Source organism: Rhinatrema bivittatum, chromosome 12 (genome assembly GCF_901001135.1).
Source record: "Rhinatrema bivittatum chromosome 12, aRhiBiv1.1, whole genome shotgun sequence".
In the NCBI taxonomy this organism is placed as follows: domain Eukaryota; kingdom Metazoa; phylum Chordata; class Amphibia; order Gymnophiona; family Rhinatrematidae; genus Rhinatrema; species Rhinatrema bivittatum.
In genome coordinates, this window is record NC_042626.1 from 41292675 (window position 1) to 41312643 (window position 19969).

General features: G+C 42.8%; 1 protein-coding gene across 3 annotated transcripts in view; it reads left to right on the forward strand.

Moving 5' to 3' along the window:
* KCNJ1 (potassium voltage-gated channel subfamily J member 1) overlaps nt 1-19969 on the forward strand; it is a 57053-nt gene that overhangs the window by 23308 nt on the left and 13776 nt on the right. The window contains exon 1 of one of the 3 annotated variants that reach the window (XM_029574180.1): nt 15835-15904. The exons of the other annotated variants lie outside the window; for them this stretch is intronic. The gene's annotated coding sequence lies outside the window, so the exon portion shown is untranslated. Of the gene's footprint in view, nt 1-15834; nt 15905-19969 lie in introns of those variants that run through there. 3 annotated transcript variants of the gene reach the window in all.

Here is a 19969-nt window from a genome sequence, read left to right on the forward strand (position 1 = left end):
ATGGTTGCGGAGGATCCTAACCCACCATGGCTGGAGAGAAGTCCGATGGCCATGGGGGAAAGCTGTTCCACTGCAGCCGAAGAGAGGTCCGGGGAGAGGTGCCTTTTGCCCAGGGTGCCATATGCCCAAAATCCAATCCTGCCAGTAACCTGTTTCTAACAGTGGTCAGTCCAGGATTCAAGTACCTGGCAAGTACCCAAACATTAAATAGATCCCATGCTACTAATGCTGGTATCAACCAGTGGTTATTCCCCAAGTCAACTTGACTAGTAGCAGTTTATGGACTTCCCCAGGAACTTATCCAAACTTAGAATTAGAAAGTTTAATTTTGCATTGAATGAGAGAATTTCCTTCTATTTATTCTATTTATTTTAAATGTGATTCTTGCTAATTCACATTTACCCATTCTAGTCCTCTCATGATTTTGTAGACCGCTATCATATCTCCCCTCAGCGTCACTTCTCCAAACTGAACAGTCCTAACTTCTTTAACCTTTCTTAAATGAATGCTGAGGGGTGAAGTGAGGTATATAGTAAAATAGTAAATGATGACAAATAAAATACCAAAATGGCCCATTCAGTCTGCCCAATTGATATTTGTCCACTTTGGGTAGATGCACACACAAATTCCCATATGCAACTCAACATCAAATTCTCCATCTACTATGTCTTCTACCCAACCCCTCAGCCCCCGTCCCTTATCTGTCCCAAGCAAGCCCAGAATCTGTTACAGGCATGACCTTTACCACCTCTGCTCACAGGCCAATGCAGGCCTTGTTATCTTTTTTATTTTTATCTTTATTGAACAGAGCATTACAATGGTGACATAAAACTCACATGTCATAAAACAATAGTACAGGTTGTGTAAGCCAGAAACTACATTTTTCTGAATTTCCTCCCCAACCTAAAACTTCCCATTCCATAATTTAAATATTGAGGAAATATCAACCCCTTCATATGCATTTCCAACTTAAATCAAATGCACATATTAACTCATTCCTTCTTTATATCAATCTAACTTAACCTTTTTTTGCATTTCTTAGAGAATACCTTCAATCTGGGTGGTTTCAAGGCTATTTTTATATTCTAGAAGAAATAGGTCTAAAGTACCAGCTTTTCACAGAGCAAGGTCTGGACCCTCTTTCTCCAACCATTTTGACAGAATACATCACTTAGCTAATGACACGTTTTTGCCAATAACATTTTATGAAATTTGCCAATACAACTTTTTTCTGTAATATAGCCAAAGTTACAAAAGCCAAACTCTAAAAAAAAATCTACTACTGGTGCTAAAATTTTATTTTTTTGTTTTGTATTTTATCAAAAAATTGCTAGTTTATTTGTTTAACTAGTGGCACTGTTTGAGATTTTTCCCTTTAAAAAAAAAAAAAGTCAGCACTCTTTAAGCATGTGTGCTTCCGTTGTGTTGAGAAAACATTAAATATAAAATAAAACATGAACCAATAAAAAAAACCGTAAGCACCAGTAGTAGATATTTTTAGAATCTGTGTTTTGATCACTAGCAAGTTCATTTTGGTCGAAGACACAGAAGACCAAGTTCCATGGAACTGCCTTACTTGTTACAACCATAAAATGAATGATTTTTTGCCAGGAGCTGTGCATCTTTGGACATTTTCATAGACAACGTATCAGAGAATTCTTATCTTTACCACACTTTAAACATTCATCTGATTCAGCTATTTTGGCTTTATACACCCTCAAAGGTGATAATTTATGCACAATCCTTAAAGTTCATGTAGGAGAAGACGCTCAGCAAATTTGCCGAACATTAAATGAGATTTATATGTCTTCTTCAGTTATGTATACATTAAGAACAGTCTTCCAAATATCCTCTAGTACTTTATGCATCGTATGTTTTAACAGAACGAAGGAACTTAAAGAGAAAAGACAAACTATGACCCATTTTATAAATATGTATTTTCCTCCTAAATGCACCAGATGTAAAATAATTTTTTAAGAGTTATAGATATGTAATTTCTAATTGGAATATACACATAAAAATGACATGAAACTTTAATAAACAATATGGAAATGACTGCACTTATCCAGTATGATTTAAAATAAAATCTTGAATTGTTCTGGTTCCTGAAGCTTCAAGATGCTTAAAAACTGGTAATATTAGGCGAAGTGGAAATGAAGGGTTCTTACTAATATACAGGCCGATTCAGTAAAAGGCCACTCTCCTGTGCGTGCGATTCAGTATTTAAATGAGGGCCGGCGGTAAAAAGAGGCGCTAAGGACACTAGCGCATCTCTAGCGCCTCTTTTTTGACAGGAGCGGCAGCTGTCAGGGAGTTTGACAGCTGACTCTCAATTTTGTCGGCGTCTGTTCTCAAACCCGCTGACAGCCATGGGTTCGGAAACCGGACGCCGTCAAAATTGAGCGTCTGGTTTTCAACCCACGAGCCGCGGGCCGATTTTAAATTTTTTTTAATATCGCTATGATATTAAGTCGGAGGGTGTACAGAAAAGCAGTTTTTACTGCTTTTCTGTATACTTTCCTGGCGCCAGCAGAAATTAACACCTACCTTTGGGTAGGCGCTAATTTCTGAAAGTAAAATGTGCGGCTTGGTTGCACATTTTACTTAGTGAATCGTGCGGGAATAATTAATAGGGCCATCAACATGCATTTGCATGTTGCGGGTGCTATTAGTTTCGGGGGGTTTGGACGCACATTTTCGACCCCTTACTGAATAAGGGGTAAAGCTAGCGTGTCGAAAACGCGCGTCCAAACGCGGGTTAACAGTGCACTCCGCCAGAGCACACTGTACTATATCGGCCTGATAGTAAAGATGAAATTTCCCATGACACAGCCATTAAACTTGTTACTTTCCATAGCTTGCAGGAAGCTCTGCGAGCCACATCTCTCACCTTCAGTGCCACTGGCCTGGCAGCCCGGCCCAAGACACTGTCTGATCCTCTTCGTGGCAGGACACCGCCATTGCCGTGCTTCCTTCCAACTATCTAGGTGCGTGCACACACAACACTCCCCGATTTAAAGGGCTCACAGCAGGGAAGGGCTGGGGCGCCCACTTATGTCTCGCTCTTCAGCCGTATAAAGGGCCACCGCAGATGGCACCTTCTTGCCTCAGCAATGGGTCGACTATACATTCGTGTATGTGTTGCTGCTTCTCCTATGATCCTGTTCCTGCATTCCTGATCCCATTCCTGCTTCAGCCCAGTCTGCCTCATCCTCTTCAACTCAGCCTGCTTCTTGTCTTCTCCTTATCCTTCCTCAGACTGACATGTACTGCCTTTAGCGTAGACTCTCATTACCCTTGTCTACTGCCTGCCTCTGACCCCAGAATGGTCCCAGATCTTGTCTTCTGTCTATGCCCCACAGACTTCTATCTAAGCCCTGCTGGCCTGCAGAACACAAAGGCTCAACCCAAGGGGAAAGGGGCTGGTACATGTGAAGCTCCAGTGCCGTCTCTGCACCTGTCCACTTTGCCAGCAGGCAGTGAGGATCTACAGGGCCTCCCTGTAGGTTGAGCCAACCTCACCCCAGCACAAAGGTACACAGTTCTAACAGTTTGCTGAGGTCATGTACCTGGCAGCCCTGTCCTCAATCCAGGTAATACCCAGTCTGACTTGAAGACTCCAGGAAGAACAGCAGATATTGGAGCAGGTTACTGCTTTCCTAGAAAGGCTGACCCTTAGGATGGATGCCTTGAACCCTGCCCCAGCAACGCACCAATGCTCCTCCCTCCACCAGCAGCATTTCCTGCGCCTAGACTGGTCCCACAGCTCCCAGCATCTCCACTTTACCTGATCAACCCCAAGCAGTGTCAGGAGTTTATTAATTTCAATTTGTGCTGAATGAACTTCCAGCTACAAACCTTCCTGTTCCTGGATGACTACTGTAGCGTCTTACCAAAGTCAGGTAATATATACACTACTCCAAGGTTACATACATTCTCTCACTGTTGGGTGCACAGCCTTGGCCTGGACATCTCCTCTTTGATAACATGACAATCCCGTGCTCCATAATCTCTCCAGCCTTCTGCAGGAATTCCTCTTAGTATTTGAGCCTGGACAGGCTACCACCATATGGGCTGAGATGTTCCAAATCCTCCAGGGTACATGAACACAGGGTGAACACTTGGCAAATATGTCATTGACTTCAGGACCTTCACTTCCGAGTTGAATTGGGGTGAGGAAAGCTTGAAGACTCCAGGGACTTGCAGGAAGAATCGAAGATGAATTTGGGGGCCGGGAGCTCCAAACAACCTTGGATGATCTTATTGCCCTTAGAGGGCGGATAGATCTTCACTTCCAGGAGAGATCTCGAGAGAGCAAAGCAGCATGGCAGCCTATCACCTTAGCACCATGTTTTCATCACTCAGTCAGACTGAAGGTCCATCAAGCCCAGTATCCTCTTTCCAACAGTGGCCAATCCAGGTCACAAGTACCTGGCAAGATCCCAAACAATAAATAGATCCCAAACTGTAAATAGATCCCATGCTGCTACATGCAGTGATAAGTAGTGGATATTTCTTAAGTCTACTTGGTTAATAGTTTATTGATTTCTCTTCCAGGAAATTGTGCAAATCTTTTTTAAATCCAGCTACGCTAACTGCCTTAACCACATCCTTCACTAATGAATTCCAGAGCTTAATTATGCATTAAGTGAAAAAGAATTCTCTCTGATATGTTTTGAATGTGCTTCTTACAAACTTAATGGAATGCTCCTTACTCTTTGTATTTTTTTGAAATAGTAAATAACCGATTTACATTTACCCATTCTATTACACTCATGATTTTATAGACCTCTATCATATCTTCCCTTAGATGCCTCTTTTCCAAGCTGAACAGACCCAACCTCTTTAGCCTTTTCTCGTACAGGAGCTGTTCTAACCTCTGTATCATTTTGGTCTCCCTTCTTTCTACCTTTTCCAATGCAATTATATCTTGAAATGTAGTGACCAGAACTGTGCACAGCACTTTAGGTGAGGCCTCACCATAGAGCGATACAGGGGCATTATGACATATGCTGTTTTATTCTCCATTCCTTTCCAAATAATTCCTAACATTTTGTTTGCTTTTTTGACTGCTGCTGCACCACTGGACCAAGGATTTCAAAGTATTGTCCTTTCTAATGCCCAGGTTCTTTTCCTGGGTGGTAACTCCTAACATGTAACCTATCATGTAACTACAGTGTGGGTTATTTTTCCCCATAAGCATCACTTTACACTTGTCCACATTAAATTTCATCTGCCATTTAAATTCCCACTCTTCCAGTCTTGCAAGATGCTCCTGCAAATGTGTAGGGTCATGATTTGGAATAGGTGTGTAGCAGATTTAGGTTCTATTTTAGACCTCTAGAGTGAGAATAGAATGACCAGATTATCTACATATAGCATTAGCAGGCATTTGATTTCTGATTCATTTAGTTGTCCTGCAGTTGAGGATCTCTTCAATACTGTGGTGAGATCATTGATGTAGATATGGAAGACAGTGAGTCTCAAGCTACATCACTGTCTCACTCTTTGTTCCTGTCTGAAGTTGCCTTTTTCATATTTATTTTTTAAGTTATCTCCAATGGATAAATACATGCATTTAACTATTTCATAGTGGTCCGTCTCCACCCCCCCCCCCCCCCATTCATATTTGTAATAGTTTAAGAGGCCAGAATTACAGATAGAATTCAAAGGCATTTGTAGTGTCAATGTAACCCTTGAGCTGGTTTGTCCCAGACAGTGGTTCCTGAGGCCATATCTCAAAGCATAGTTTTGGGAGGTATATTTCCCTTGATATTAAATTGCTTTAATCCCTAGGATTCCCTGGATGGAGGGAAAGATAATTTTCAAGGCCCTTAGCATTGCAAACACTTAAATCCCAGTTCTTGTATATAACAGTTATAACAGCACTGAGCATTAATGTCACTAAGCAGTAAGAAGCACACTGGAAGATGACTTGGTTTCCAACCAGGCCCAACGTGACTGGGTGTGCATACCATGCATTTGCACGGGGCAGCACACCTGTGGGAGGTGACGAGCCAGCGGCAGCAGGAGAGGCTGCGGGCTGCCAGCTGCCTGAGATAGACTGCAGGCCACCGGCACTCAACCCGCCAGTGGCTGGCAGAGAGGCCCATGTTCTATTTGTGTGTGTGTATGCGCCCAAACACAGCTTCCGCTCTTCCCCACCCCCACCCCAAATCAGGAAGGCCCATGGGGCTGTGGTGGAGCTCATCCCACCACAGCTCAAAGACAACATAAGGCCATGTGTGTGAGTGACTGAGAGCTTGTGTGCTTGTGCATGTCTGTGTGTGTCTGTATGAGAGCCCATGTGTCACATATAGGCACACACACAATGTATCTGTGAGGGAGAGGGAGTGTGTGAGAATGAATATGTTTTGTGTGTGTGTGTGAGAGAGAGAACAAATTTTGGCATCCCTACCTCTCCCAAACCACGACAATCTTAGTGTGACTGAAAGAAGATCACAGGTATGGAGAGCAGGAGATTTTTAATCCTTATTAGTTTTAATTATTGGGTGTAATTTGATAATTCTGCTCTTTTGAAACATTAAATTATTTTTGGGGGAAATAGAACTTTTAGTTATTGGAGTTTTTTATTCATCAGATGTTTTGAAATATTTTATTATTTGGAAAAATTTGTATATTCTATTCACTAACAAATATTTTTTATGAATATGATTTTACTATTATGATTGTATATTTCTTGATTTTATTATTTAATGTTTTTATGAAGAATGGTAATGTTTCTGTTTTTCTATTTTTGCTCTGCATATAGAAGCTGCTTGTTGTGGGTTCCAGTTCAGTTCTTGTCAGCACATTTCTGTTAATACTTTCTGATCTCTTTATTCTGTATTTGGTGAGGATCTGTCTATGTTCTGCATATGTGACCGAGATGAGGTATTTGCTGTCCTGTAATTTCTGTGTAGGAATCTATAGCAGCCTGGTTTCCTAATAGTCTTATTGGTGTCATAGGGCCTGGTTTAATATGTGCAGTGTTGCCTTTTCATAGATAAGGTTGTTTTGGTATGGATGGTTTACATCCAATATGCATTACAAAAAGTCTAATTCCATAGGAGTTCCAAGTATCTTTTTTGCAGAGTTTTCTGGTTGGCACCACAGGAGTGCTTGTAAATATAATATGCATGTTGTAAGTGTTGTTTTTGTCTCAGCAGACTGTACCTTTGAGTGTTTTTTCATGTAAAATTTATTATAAATGCATAATTTAATTATGTGTGTCTGTAAAGGATGTGGGTGTGTGTGGGGTGGTGTGTGTGCAAGGCTGAAAGGTTTGCCTAGAGGACCTAATATCATTCCCTATCCATGGGTTCTGGGGTGGGGGTGTCAGTTTTAAAAAATATAGATTCAGGTCGGAGCTGGGCTTTATTTGAAGGGCCCGGGACACACTGAATGGAGGGTGGGACGGTGGGACTGCAGAGTAATTTTTCGCACAGGGAAGCAAAAAAGCTAGTACCGGCCCTGTTTCCAGCAATACTTTCACTAAGATGTAACAAATAGGGATGTGCTTTTGGATAAATGTAATCTGCAAAATTGAACTAAGGCAAATTCATTTCTTTCATAGTTCCTTGAAATGAATTGAGTCCTCCAAATTAAATGAATCCTATTTTTTCGTTAAAAAAAAAAAAAAAATTCTCCCGGATCTAATACATGTTCTTGGTTGAGATCAGGGCAAGGGCCCAGAACTGAAAATGTTTGCTGGGGTCAGGATATTTCCCAATACCAAACTTACCTGATCTATTGGGGCTTTGGCCCAAGCCCAGGCCCAACGCCAGGTCCTTGGGCCAAGGCCAAGCCCCAGTCTGAAGGTCAAAACTCAGGCCTCAGTCTTCCATCTTCCGTCTTTCTTCTTGAAATGATGCAATCCACTGAGGATGTGCCAGAATAAATTATCTGGTACATTCTTCTCAGTGGAGGGCATTATTTTGCTGAACAGTGGTTAATTGAATGACCGTACAGCAAAATGGAGCCCTCCACTGAGGAGGATGTGCCAGAGTTAATCTACTCTGGCACATCCCCAGTGGACAGTGTCATTTCAAGAAGAAAGACAGAAGACTCCAAGGCCTGGGATCCAACCTCCAAGCCTTGGCCTGACCCTGGGCCGAGGCTCTGGCGTGGGACCCGGACCAGGCCTGGCCCCGATATCAAGCTTGGGCCAAAGTCCAGGTATTGGGCCCCGGTGTTAGGCCTGGGCCCAGGCTCTGGTCTATGCCTAGGCATCAGGACCTAACCTCCAGGCTAGGCCCTGGCTTCAGGCCTGGGCTGAGGCTGAGGCCCCATTCAGCCTAGGTCCCGGTGTTGGGCTGAGGCTTCAGGACCAGACCTCGGCCTTGTTTGGGCCTCTGCTGAGGTCATGGTGACCTACTGAGGCCTAGGCCTAATCAAGGCCGAGGCTTCGGCCAGGGCCTAGGCTGAGGTATCAGTAGCAGGCCTCCAAGACTGGGCCTTGCATAGGGTCTAGGCCAAGTTCACAGTGATCTACCAGAGCCTAGACCTATATAAGGCCAAGGTTTTGGCCTGGACCTTACTTCTTGCCAGGAGAACCTCCCAGACCAGGTGAGTGGAGGCCGGAGGGGGTTCTTGCCCCAGAATTGTTTTGGGTAGGAGGGATCAGTGGTGGGGACAAGAGGCCATGGGATGTACCAATTCTTTTTTTTTTCCATTTTTTTAAATGTTTATCTTGTTTTATTTAAACTAAAGAAACAAAATAAACAAACAAAATAAAATTCACTTATTATTTATTTTTTTGTTTTTATATACTGACATTCATTGGGGTATATCACATCGGTTTACATTATAACTTGTGAATAATATGACTAAGAAATCTTATTATTGATACATTATAACAATTCAACATTATGACAGGGAAACAGGGTAACTTGGTTGGAGGATTTTGGACTGAGTGGAGGACATCCACTATGGCGACGTAACATCTTAGAGGAAACATCTTAGTGAGAACTCAAGAATAATATGACTAAGATGTCTAAGATGTCTTATTATGGTTAAATAATAACATTATAATATTACAACATTATACCAGGGAAACAGAGTAACTTAGAATTTTAGACTGAGTGGAGAACATCCACTGTGGTGTCATAACATCTTAGTGGTGACGTGTATCCAGAAACTTAGAAAACAAGTTGGAACTTGAGTCTGAAAAGGGAACCTACGAGGTGGGATAAAAACTAAGTTGAAGATCTACAGGGTAATAGTAGAGTTTAGGCGATGCAGCTTAAGTCAAGGGGATGAGGGGTTAGTTCATGTAAATCTGAATAGAGACTATGGATGTTAAGGGGCGCAGCTTAGTATGTGGTGATTTAACATTCAGGTTGGTAGGCTTTTTGGACTAACCAAGTTTTCAGGTACTTTTTGAATGACTGTTAGAGGGTTCCAGTCTAAGTTGAGCAGGAAGTTTGTTCCATAGGGAGGGGCCCGCTATTGAGATGGCGCGTTCTCTGGTTGTGATGAGGTACGCTAGTTTTGTGGAGGGGATGGATAACAGGCCGGTGTTTTTGGACCGAAGATTTCTTTGGGCGTCATGATGGTGGAGGGTGTCCTTTAGCCATTTGATCTTTTCATTGTTGATGGTCTTGTGCAGAAGTGTTAGGGTTTTGTATTGTATTCTGTAGGTTACGGGGAGCCAATGGAGGTCTTTCAGAATGGGTGTGATGTGTGAGGATCGATTGCTGTTTGCGAGAGATCTGGCTGCTGCATTTTGCAGAAGTTGGAGAAGTTTGAGGGAGGATGTTGGGAGCCCAAGGAGGAGGGAGTTGCAATAGTCCAGCTTGGGAAATATGAGGGACTAGAGTACTGTCCGATAGTCATGATAGAAGAGGAGGGGTTTGAGGTTTTTGAGGATTTGTAGTTTGAAATAGCCTTCTTTGATTGTAGCGTTAATGTGTTTTTTAAGGTTAAGTTCAGAGTCCAGTGTGATGCCGAGGTCTTTTACATCGGTTATGCACTGGCTGTTTGGTTGTGTGGACAAGAGGTCTTGGATGATCTTTGCGGGGGGTTTGTTTAAGATGAATAGTATTTCTGTTGTTTTGTGGTTGAGTGTGAGTGATATCTGAGGAGGTTTTTTATTTGGGCTGAGAGGGGTTCTCATAGAGATAGGGTGTTTTGAATGTTTTCTTTGATGGGGAGTAGAATCTGGACGTCATCTGTATAGATTTAGTAGGGGAGGTCCAGGCTGGATAGGAGTTTGCAGAGGGGAATCATATATATATTAAATAGGGTGGAGGAGAGTGAGGACCCTTGTGGTACGCCATGGGGGAGTAGGAATTGTTTTGATTCACTGTTTAGATGTACTTTGTAAGATCTGTTGGATAGGTAGGAGCCAAACCATTTTATGGTGTTTTCGCCTAGCCCAATCTCCTTTAGCCTGGTTAGTAATATATCATGGTTGACAGAAAATGTCATAATGCCTCTGTATCGCTCCATGGTGAGACCGCACCTTGAATACTGTGTACAATTCTGGTCACCGCATCTCAAAAAAGATATAATTGCGATGGAGAAGGTACAGAGATAAGGGGAATGGTACAACTCCCCTATGAGGAAAGACTAAAGAGGTTAGGACTTTTCAGCTTAGAGAAGAGACGACTGAGGGGGATATGATAGAGGTGTTTAAAATCATGAGAGGTCTGGAACGGGTAGATGTGAATCGGTTATTTACTCTTTCGGATAGTAGAAAGACTAGGGGGCACTCCATGAAGTTAACATGGGGCACATTTAAAACTAATCGGAGAAAGTTCTTTTTTACTCAACGCACAATTAAACTCTGGAATTTGTTGCCAGATAATGTGGTTAGTGCAGTTAGTATAGCTGTGTTTAAAAAAGGATTGGATAAGTTCTTGGAGGAGAAGTCCATTACCTGCTATTAAGTTCACTTAGAGAATAGCCACTGCCATTAGCAATGGTAACATGGAATAGACTTAGTTTTTGGGTACTTGCCAGGTTCTTATGGCCTGGATTGGCCACTGTTGGAAACAGGATGCTGGGCTTGATGGACCCTTGGTCTGACCCAGTAGGCATTTTCTTATGTTCTTATGTTCTTATGGTATCAAAGGTGGCGGAGATGTCCAGTAGTATCAGAAGGTAGGAGTGACTAGCGTCGATACCTCTTAGGGCAGTATCTGTGAGGGATAGGAGGAGAGTCTCGGGGCTGAGAGACTTCCTGAACCCATGTTGGGTGGGGTATAGTATATGGTGGTTTTCCAGGTGTTCCGAGAGTTGGAGGTTTACATGTTTTTCCAGGATCTTTGATATGAAGGACAGATTTGAGATGGGTCTGTAGTTGGTTGGGTGGGAGGGTTCCAGTTGTGTTTTTTTGAGAATGGGTTTGATTATGGCACATTTCAGGGCTTCAGAGAAGAGGCCTTGTTCAAGGGATGTATTTATTATGTTGGCAATAGGTTTGGCAATGATTTCGGGGATGAGTTTGAGGGTTTTGACTGGGATGGGGTCGAGAGGATGGGAGGCTGGGTTTATTTTTTGAATGATCTTTTTGACTTCGGTTGTGGCAATAAGATCGAAGTTGGACCAAGTGGAGGGTGTTGCGTTGAGTGGGGTTGGCATTTCCCTGCTTGTATGGGGGATGGATGCTATTAGCTTTGTGATTTTATCAGTGAAGTAGTGGGAGAGTTCTTCGCATGTCTTTGTGGAGTTTCCTGTTGTGGATGGGTTGTGGCTTGGTTGTGTCAGTTTGGAGACGAATACATAGGAACACTCCCCAAAAACAAAACGAAAAATGAAACACATTTTTTACCCCTATATACCCCTAGTAATGAAATTGTCTTGACAGCTCTTTGGCTTACTTATCGAACTGAAAAGGGCTTCTAAATACATTTGTGACTGAAGAGTTTTATTAAACCTTAAGATGGTAAAGCCTATTTTCTCATCTTCCTTTCCCCTTGGTTTAGGGCATATTTTCAAGCTTCCTTCCATGTGATTGGTAAAGAGAATGTTTAATCCAATTTCAGTTTGTGTCCAAATACAAAGTTTCATATCTCCTACCTTCTCAATCGTTTCAGTCTAGTCCTCCTTTTCATCTCATACTATCAGGTTGATACCATTTGAACTCCCAAGATCTTCCATAGATATTCATGGGCCCTGTTAAGGGTACATCCCAAATACTTTTTTCCCCCTTTCCTTTTCCTTCTAGATGGCTGTAAGTCATCCCTCCTCTAGATATAGATGATCCTCAGGTTCCTTCTGAAGGACTGCTCCCTTTGGTTATTCAACACAAAAGGGCTGAGCTCCTAGTTAATGGAAACTGAGAAAACAACACAAGAAAATCTTGGTACTGAAAAGAGGGGAAAATGTCTGAGCACAGGAGAGTGAAAAAAACCTTCCAGCTCAGGAAAACAAGTTTTCTTAAAATTGATTCTTCAACATAAAGGCAGACTGACTCCATGTCTGTCCCCGTTCTCAGTTTGAGACCCTACACAGAGCTCTTACCTCTTCAACAAATCAAACAAGGGAAAACCATGACAGGTTGTCCCTAGGAAGAAAAGCAAAAAACTGCACAACATAAGATGGTGGTATATCAAAGGAGCTGCCCACATTTTTAGACAGGGGATATGGGGATTTAATGAGCCTTGTGGCCCTTTTAAATGCCAATCCCAGGAGAATCCCCAGGCACATTTACCTGATGATCCTCCCAGGAATAAGTTAGCTACAATGGTTGAGGTGCAGTTAATTATCCTAGTATATCTTGGCTTGTGAAGTTTAATTCAAACTGCTTTATTCTGTTTGCATTCCAATGAGTTGCTTTGCATGCAATTGCATGCAGTGCAGCTCATTTATATGCCACCATTGCACTGGGCGTAGGAGCTGGGGAATAAAAATGGAACTTTGAAATTCCACAAATTATTTCCATTTTTGCTATACTAATGCATTTTATCACATAATAAATGCAGTTTAACACTCAAAAATGAGGTAAACTATATTAGGAAATAGGCCCTAAAATGAGATGCAGTGAGTTTTATGGCTATCTGCCTTTTTCATTTGATATATTTTAAATTAATATCTGACTTTCCATCATATTTATCAGGTCTGAATGCAATTTTGGTTAAATACTTTTTTTTAATGATTTGTTTGACTAGATGATCCATTTGATTCTTTTTTTAAATATATTTTTTGTGTATAATTGTATGTTACGGCATAGTATTGTTTATTGACATTGTATATTACTGGTTTTTGTCTCTGTTGTATGTCACTTAGAACCTAATGCATGATATGGGACATAAATATATATTAATAAATCAATAAAATAAATAGGGAGAAAGAGAAAATATGGTGAAGATGAGAAGAGGGTAAGAATGGGAGAGGAAAAAGAATTTTAGAACATGTTTCTCACTGAAGCAGAAGTCTCAAAATTATTATTCCTTGAAGAACAGTTGGCCAGCCCTGCCACTAGGATTCTTCCTTCCTCTTTCTTCCTCTTGTATCTCACCGTCAACTCATCCCCACCCCTTCCTTCACTGTATAGTTATCCAGGTAAATCCATTTCAAAATAAAATCGCTCTCTATGGCCTGGATTTTCCTATTTTGCACAGCTTAGTCAATCCCATGGTAACGGGGGGCAGGGGGCGGGCCTACGAAAGCCGTCAGCGATCGCACCACCACGGTGTTATCACTGCCAGCTTTCGCACCCAATAGCGCCACCGTGAAAGGTGGCGCTATTGGGCGCGCTACTGGTGGCTATAACGTGGCTTATCTTATCGCCGCCAGCGAAGATACCGCCGCTTCCGCCTCCTCGTCGCCCCGACTCATCCCCTTCTGGCACCAACTCTGCCTCAATTCTGCCCCCAGCAACCTATCGCACGCGAAAAGGGACTTTTCGCGTGCGATAGGCTTACAAAATAACCCCCTATATCTGTGTCTAATTTCTAATACTGGTTCTGCCAATGATTTTGAGATTTTGTGCAAATCGCTTAACCTGCCAGTACTTCAGGTCTCATTCTTAGCTCTGTCGCTGTCTCTGTGTGTGATTTTGGTTAGGTCACGTTTGAAACAATGTTCAAAAAAACGCAGGTAGTCGCAAAGTCTGTGGGCATTTTTACCTGTGGAATTTGCACCGGTTCTCAAAGGGAAAGTATGCGCTTACTTTCTCTTTGAAAATTGCCTAAAGACAAAGTACCTGTGGAGATTTGCACCTGCCTTTTCTGTAGATACTTTTTCCTTGAATAAAAATGCACGAAGTCTTGAGAATGTTGCTGTCCCAGTCGCAAGTCTCGCGACCGGGCCCTTACCTCCTCCTCCGGGCTGCCGCTGACGGGGTCCACTGCTTGCCGGACTCTTGCCTCCTCCCCTGGTCCGACTATGACGGGACCCGCTGCTGGTGAGGCCTGTTCAGGCCTTCCCGCCTTGTGGAGACGCCGCCGAGCCTTGGAACCAGGCCCCTCCCCTCCTAGGCACGCGCATGCGCAAGGGGAAACTATTTAAAGGGCTTTTCCCGCCAGACCGCGGGCCGCCCCCAGAAGTGATGTCAGACGCCGGCAAGTATTTAAGCCCGGCGTCTGACTGATCAAATCGCCTTGCAATGAGGTTCCCTGCTTGGGTGTTAGTTGCTGTGTGCTGTTTTCTTCTCTGCTTGGATCTTCAGTTGGTTCCTGCTCCTGGTCCCACTCCAGTTCCAGCTCCAGATCTTCCGTTCCAGTTCCTGGTCCCGCTTCAGTTCCAGCCCCGGATCTTCTGTTCCAGTTCCTGGTCCCGCTTCAGTTCCAGCTCCGGATCTTCAGCTCCCATTCCGGACTCCTCCTGGCTTGCTTCCCTGGTTCTTGACTCCAGCCTGCTTCTGACTCTCCGTGTCTGCCGCCCGCCTCAACCTTTGGTTTGCCATCTCGTCTATTCACTGTCTTCACCTAAGTCCCAGCAGCCCGGTTCCTCACGGGCTCCTCCCGGGGGGATCTCAGGCTTCCAGGGTGAAGATGTCATCTCCTCTTCCAGCCTCGCTGCCTCCTAAGTCCCAGCGGCCCTGGTCCTCACGGGCTCCTCCCAGGGAGATCTCGGGCTTCCAGAGTGAAGACTTCGGCTCTATGTCCAGTTTGGCTCCACCTTCCGGCCTACCTCTTCACAGCGGAGTGCTCTTCTTCTTCCATCCCACTCCGCCAGGCCGGTCCAAGGGTCCACTGTTACTTCCGCAACAGAGAATGCACAGCTGCACATGGTGTTGCCTCCCCTAAACCTTGCCTCTGGGCCTGCCTAATTTCCCAGGGGTAAAATTACACGCATGGTCGATCCTGACACACACTTTCACCCGCAAACAGGGTGGGAAACTTTCAGGCTGCCTATTTACTCAATTAAATGGCTTTAAAAAATGCCCGCCCTAGTTCACTGTGAGTCATTTCTAATTCCAGTTCTGCCAATAACTGGTGTGACCATGGAGGCAAATCATTTTCAGTCTGTGCCTCAGTTCTAATCCAGGATCTGCCTTTCTCTTTGCCCAGGTAAGGCACTAGTTTTTTTTGCCTCAGTTTACCCAAACATAATTTTATAATATTTTTTTCACTCTTCTCCCCTTTGGAAGCTTTTGTACAATGCTGCCTCCAGAAATGTGTTGCCCAGCCCTTCACCCCAGAGATGACCATATGCCTCTTTTATGCTGTATTAAACCACCCGCAAAGCTGGTTGAGATCTTGTTTGGAAGAAAGGTCCTTTTATAAAACCAGAGAATAGCAAAACAAATTTGGGATGTATGTCCACTGATACTTTAACCACTTTTACAGTCTCTCTTCAATGGCTAAACCAAGTGAAACCGAGCATTCAAGCATGTTTATAGCATTGACCCTTGATTTACCACTTCCACAACTTAGTGCTCTGCAAACGTGCTTTGCACAGGGTGTGTGCCTGACGGAGGGCAAGCCTGGATCTAAAATGAAGGAGAATGAAGGTAAGTTCTGCATTTACTATTAATTAAGGGAGGAGGGTGCATATTACAGTGAGACTGAGAGAGAATACACTCAAGGGGGTTCTCCTGACGTCAGCTCTACTGCTCACGTGCCATGAGACCGACCCAGAGAAAAACCCTTCAACTTCCATGTGCTTCATTTTATCCACATGTGTGCTGGACAACAACCCATACACCTTTATATTGGCCTGCAGGGTACAAACCATTGCATCTATCCATCCACCTCAGAATTGAGTGTGTATCTCTAAGTGACTGTGAGAAAGTACATAGGGATCCTATGTGACTGGATGAAGCTGTAAATTCAAGCTTTTCATTATTTTATTATAATGGATCTATAACACTTCAATACAAATCTTGTACCCCAGATTAAATGCTCAGGGAAAGACATCACTATGCAAATAATTTGTATTTATGCAGTATTCTAAAATGCTTCACAAGTTAGGTTTTCAGAAATATATGCATGGCCATCTCTATGGCAGATATCCTGATGTACATTTCTGATGCACAGACCATTTGTCAGCTCTCATAAAGCACAGGGAGGAATGACATTCAACCCTCTTCTCTCCCTTTATCATGCTCCTTATGGAATTTCTAACAAAGTTTCCTATATTAGGTATAGTATATTGCTCTGCTAAGTATAAGGTTTTGTGGTGATTGTTAGATATTTATTTTGTTTTTATCTGTTTTCATTTTTTTTAAATTTGTATGTTTATGATTATGCTTATGGGTACTGTTATCCACACTAGAGCATTTGTTTATGACGAGAGCTATAGATAAAATAAAGTAATTTACGATTGCTTTATCAATCATTTCCTCCATTTCCTTGTTCTGACTGAGACCTGGCTTTCAGTTACTGTTCTCTCTCATGGAGGCTAGACCTGTCTTTTTTCCTGAGTTTTAAATTTTTGAACAGATGTGTTTTTATTTATTATCTTATTTGTGTTTTATCATATTTTTGCTCTATTTAATTTTTAAGCTATTTATATTTTATTTTGAGTTATAATGTAGTTATTGTATATTGGTTTTGTTCTACAATCTTTAGACATTGTACATCACTTGGATTATCCACAAAGAAAGGTGATTTATTAAATGTACATTAAACATTACACATTTGTTTCTCACAAACATCTCTTGGTTAGCTATGGTGGTGGTGTTGGTTTATTACTCTTCCACTCCTGCAAGTTTCAACTCCTTCTCCTTCCTCAATTCCACAGCTGTTCCTTTTTGAGATGGATACTGTCTACATATTCGCCCCTCCCCCATCCATTTGGGTAGCTATCATTTCTTATTCCCTGATAAGACTTGCTTCTCCCTTCTCACTGGCTTGCCTTCTTCCTTGATTTCTTCCTTTTCCCTTAATCTTTGGGACTTTAACCTCAGTACCGATGATTTATCTGACTCCTGTCACATGCTTATCATTTAACCTTCAACTATGTTTTACTGCCTTCATTCACTAGCATGGCCAATGCTTCTCTTTAGTTCTTTCTTTAAAACTGTCTCTAGCTTCTCCACCTCTGTTATTACCTCTCTGACCATTATCTCATATCTTACCTTTGACTCTTAATATTTCTTCCCTACCATCTTACCCTGTTACCACTTTTGCTTTTAAGAATCTTCAATTGACTGTGCACTCTTTCTACTTTGGTTTCATCTCTCTTCTCTGCTAACACCATACTCACTTTTACTTTAGATGCACTTGAGCCTGCTCTCCCCTATCCTATAAGGCATAGCAAACCCCTAACCTTGCTCACTCCCAAAATTCACTTCCTACATTCTTGTACCCACTCTTTCTGGTTACAGTCACTTTTGCATGCCAGCTTTCTGCATTTCATTTCATATTCATGCTTATGCTAGACTCCTTCCAATCTGCTATTACACTTGGTAAGCAAGCATACTATGTCCATGTGACCCTCATTGTCTTTTGACATATTCCATTCTCTCTTTAAACTTCAGGGAGATTCACTCGAAAGAGGCCCCAAATATTCTGTTGTAACTTCTGTTGGGATGAAGCAATCTGAACCAAAATAATATGCTACATACCTTGATGTATGTGTAATCTGATCGCTGTTTTCCGCCATTCACATTTCGATGTGGTGCTCCATGTTCCTGAACGTGTCTGCGAGCATATTGGGGGGAATAGCAGCAATTTCACATTGAATGTTTTCCTTCAAATCTTCCACAGTGCTAGGCTTCTTCCAATAGACTTTTCCTTTGAGCATACCCCAAAGGAAGAAGTCTGGTGGTGTCAAATCCAGTGACCGGTGTGGCCAAAGCCCCTTTGAAATTACCCTGTTGCTAAAAAAGGACTCAATTTCTGCTATGCTCTTTGCCGATGTGTGACACATAGCTCCATCTCGCAAATGGAGGTTAAACGTCGTGATGTTTGTCCGGCTCTTATCTCATCGCTGCGATGTGGCTTGTTTGAAGCTCCATATACTGAGGAGCACATGTATGTTGTTTTGTACAGATTGCCTCATCCTAGTGAGAGTTATTACAGAATATTCGGGGCCTCTTTCGAGTGAATCTCCCTGTATCACTTCCTCCTAACCCCCCCCCCCCCTTTCCTTTATTGTGTTCCCAGTGACTGATTTCTTTCATGAAAACATTTACAAGATTCATCTTGAGTTCTGGACAAGACCCCTCCATCTCCAGCTCTTCCACTTCATTCTTCTCTTCTCTTTTTACTCTTTGCTACTCTTTCTTTCTGTGCTAAAATCACAGAGTAGGAAACTGTTCATTTTCTCTCTTGCTCCAAACTCAATCGTGCTTCCACTGATCCCATATCCATTCAGCTCTTCAGCTCTCTCCCCTTCAGTCATCCCTTCCATCTCTCATATCCTAAATCTAACACTTTTCACTGCATTTTCCATTGCTGCCTTCAAACAAGCTGTTATTAGGGATGTGCAGACCAAAAGTTTATGTTCATAAGTCCATAAGTCGAAAGGGGGGGTCAATTTCGGTCAATATGGACATATGGAGAATTCCATAAGTTGAGTCTATGTCCATACGTGCAAATAAAAATTTAAACCCCTCACCCTCCTTAATCCCCCCGCCCCCCAAGACTTACCAAAACTCCCTGGTGGTCCAGCAGGGAGTCAGGACGCCATTTCTGAACTCCTTTGCGAGGAGCACGTGACATCGGCGTTACGTCAGAGTGACGCGGCGTCACGTGATTCCCCGCACGTTCGCTCCGGGACCCTCGTTGCACCCAAAAGGAACTTTTGGCCAGCTTGGGGGGGCCTCCTGACCTGGAGTAGTGGGCTTGGGAGGAAAGATAAGTTCAGTCAAGTAAGGTTCAATGAAGATGTCTTGAGAAGTGTGATAACAGCTAGGGGTCAGGAGGCCCCCCCAAGCTGGCCAAAAGTTCCTTTTGGGTGCAATGAGGGTCCCGGAGCGAACGCGCGGGGAATCACGTGACGCCGCATCACTCCGACGTGACGCCGACGTCACGTGCTCCTCGCAAAGGAGTTCAGAAATGGCGTCCTGACTCCCTGCTGGACCACCAGGGAGTTTTGGTAAGTCTTGGGGGGGGGGGGGATTAAGGAGGGTGAGGGGTTTAAATGTTTATTTAGGATCAACAATCGCAATTTCCAACGTATTCAACATAGCTATGTTGAATAAGTTGGAAATCCGATCGTTTTCGCCTCATCACTTTTTTAAGTAAAAAAAAAAAAAAAGTTGCGTTTTATATTTAAGTTCAAAACGAATGCACACCCCTAGCTGTTATCACACTTCTCAAGACATCTTCATTGAACCTTACTTGACTGAACGTATCTTTCCTCCCAAGCCCACTACTCCATTCCATATTTTTCTCTCTTTAATCTTTATTAAAATTTGTAAATCGCTTAATGTAAATCTAAGCGATGTACAAAAGAACAAGCATAAAAGTGGAGACTCGCAAAACAATGATACATAAATCTCTGTATCAGATCTTACGTGTTTCTCTGCTCTTAAACATTGAATTGACAGGCAAGATTAATAATAGATCTGCTTAAACAAAAGTGTCTTTAACAAAGCCTTACATGTTTTTAAACTGACAGGCGAAGT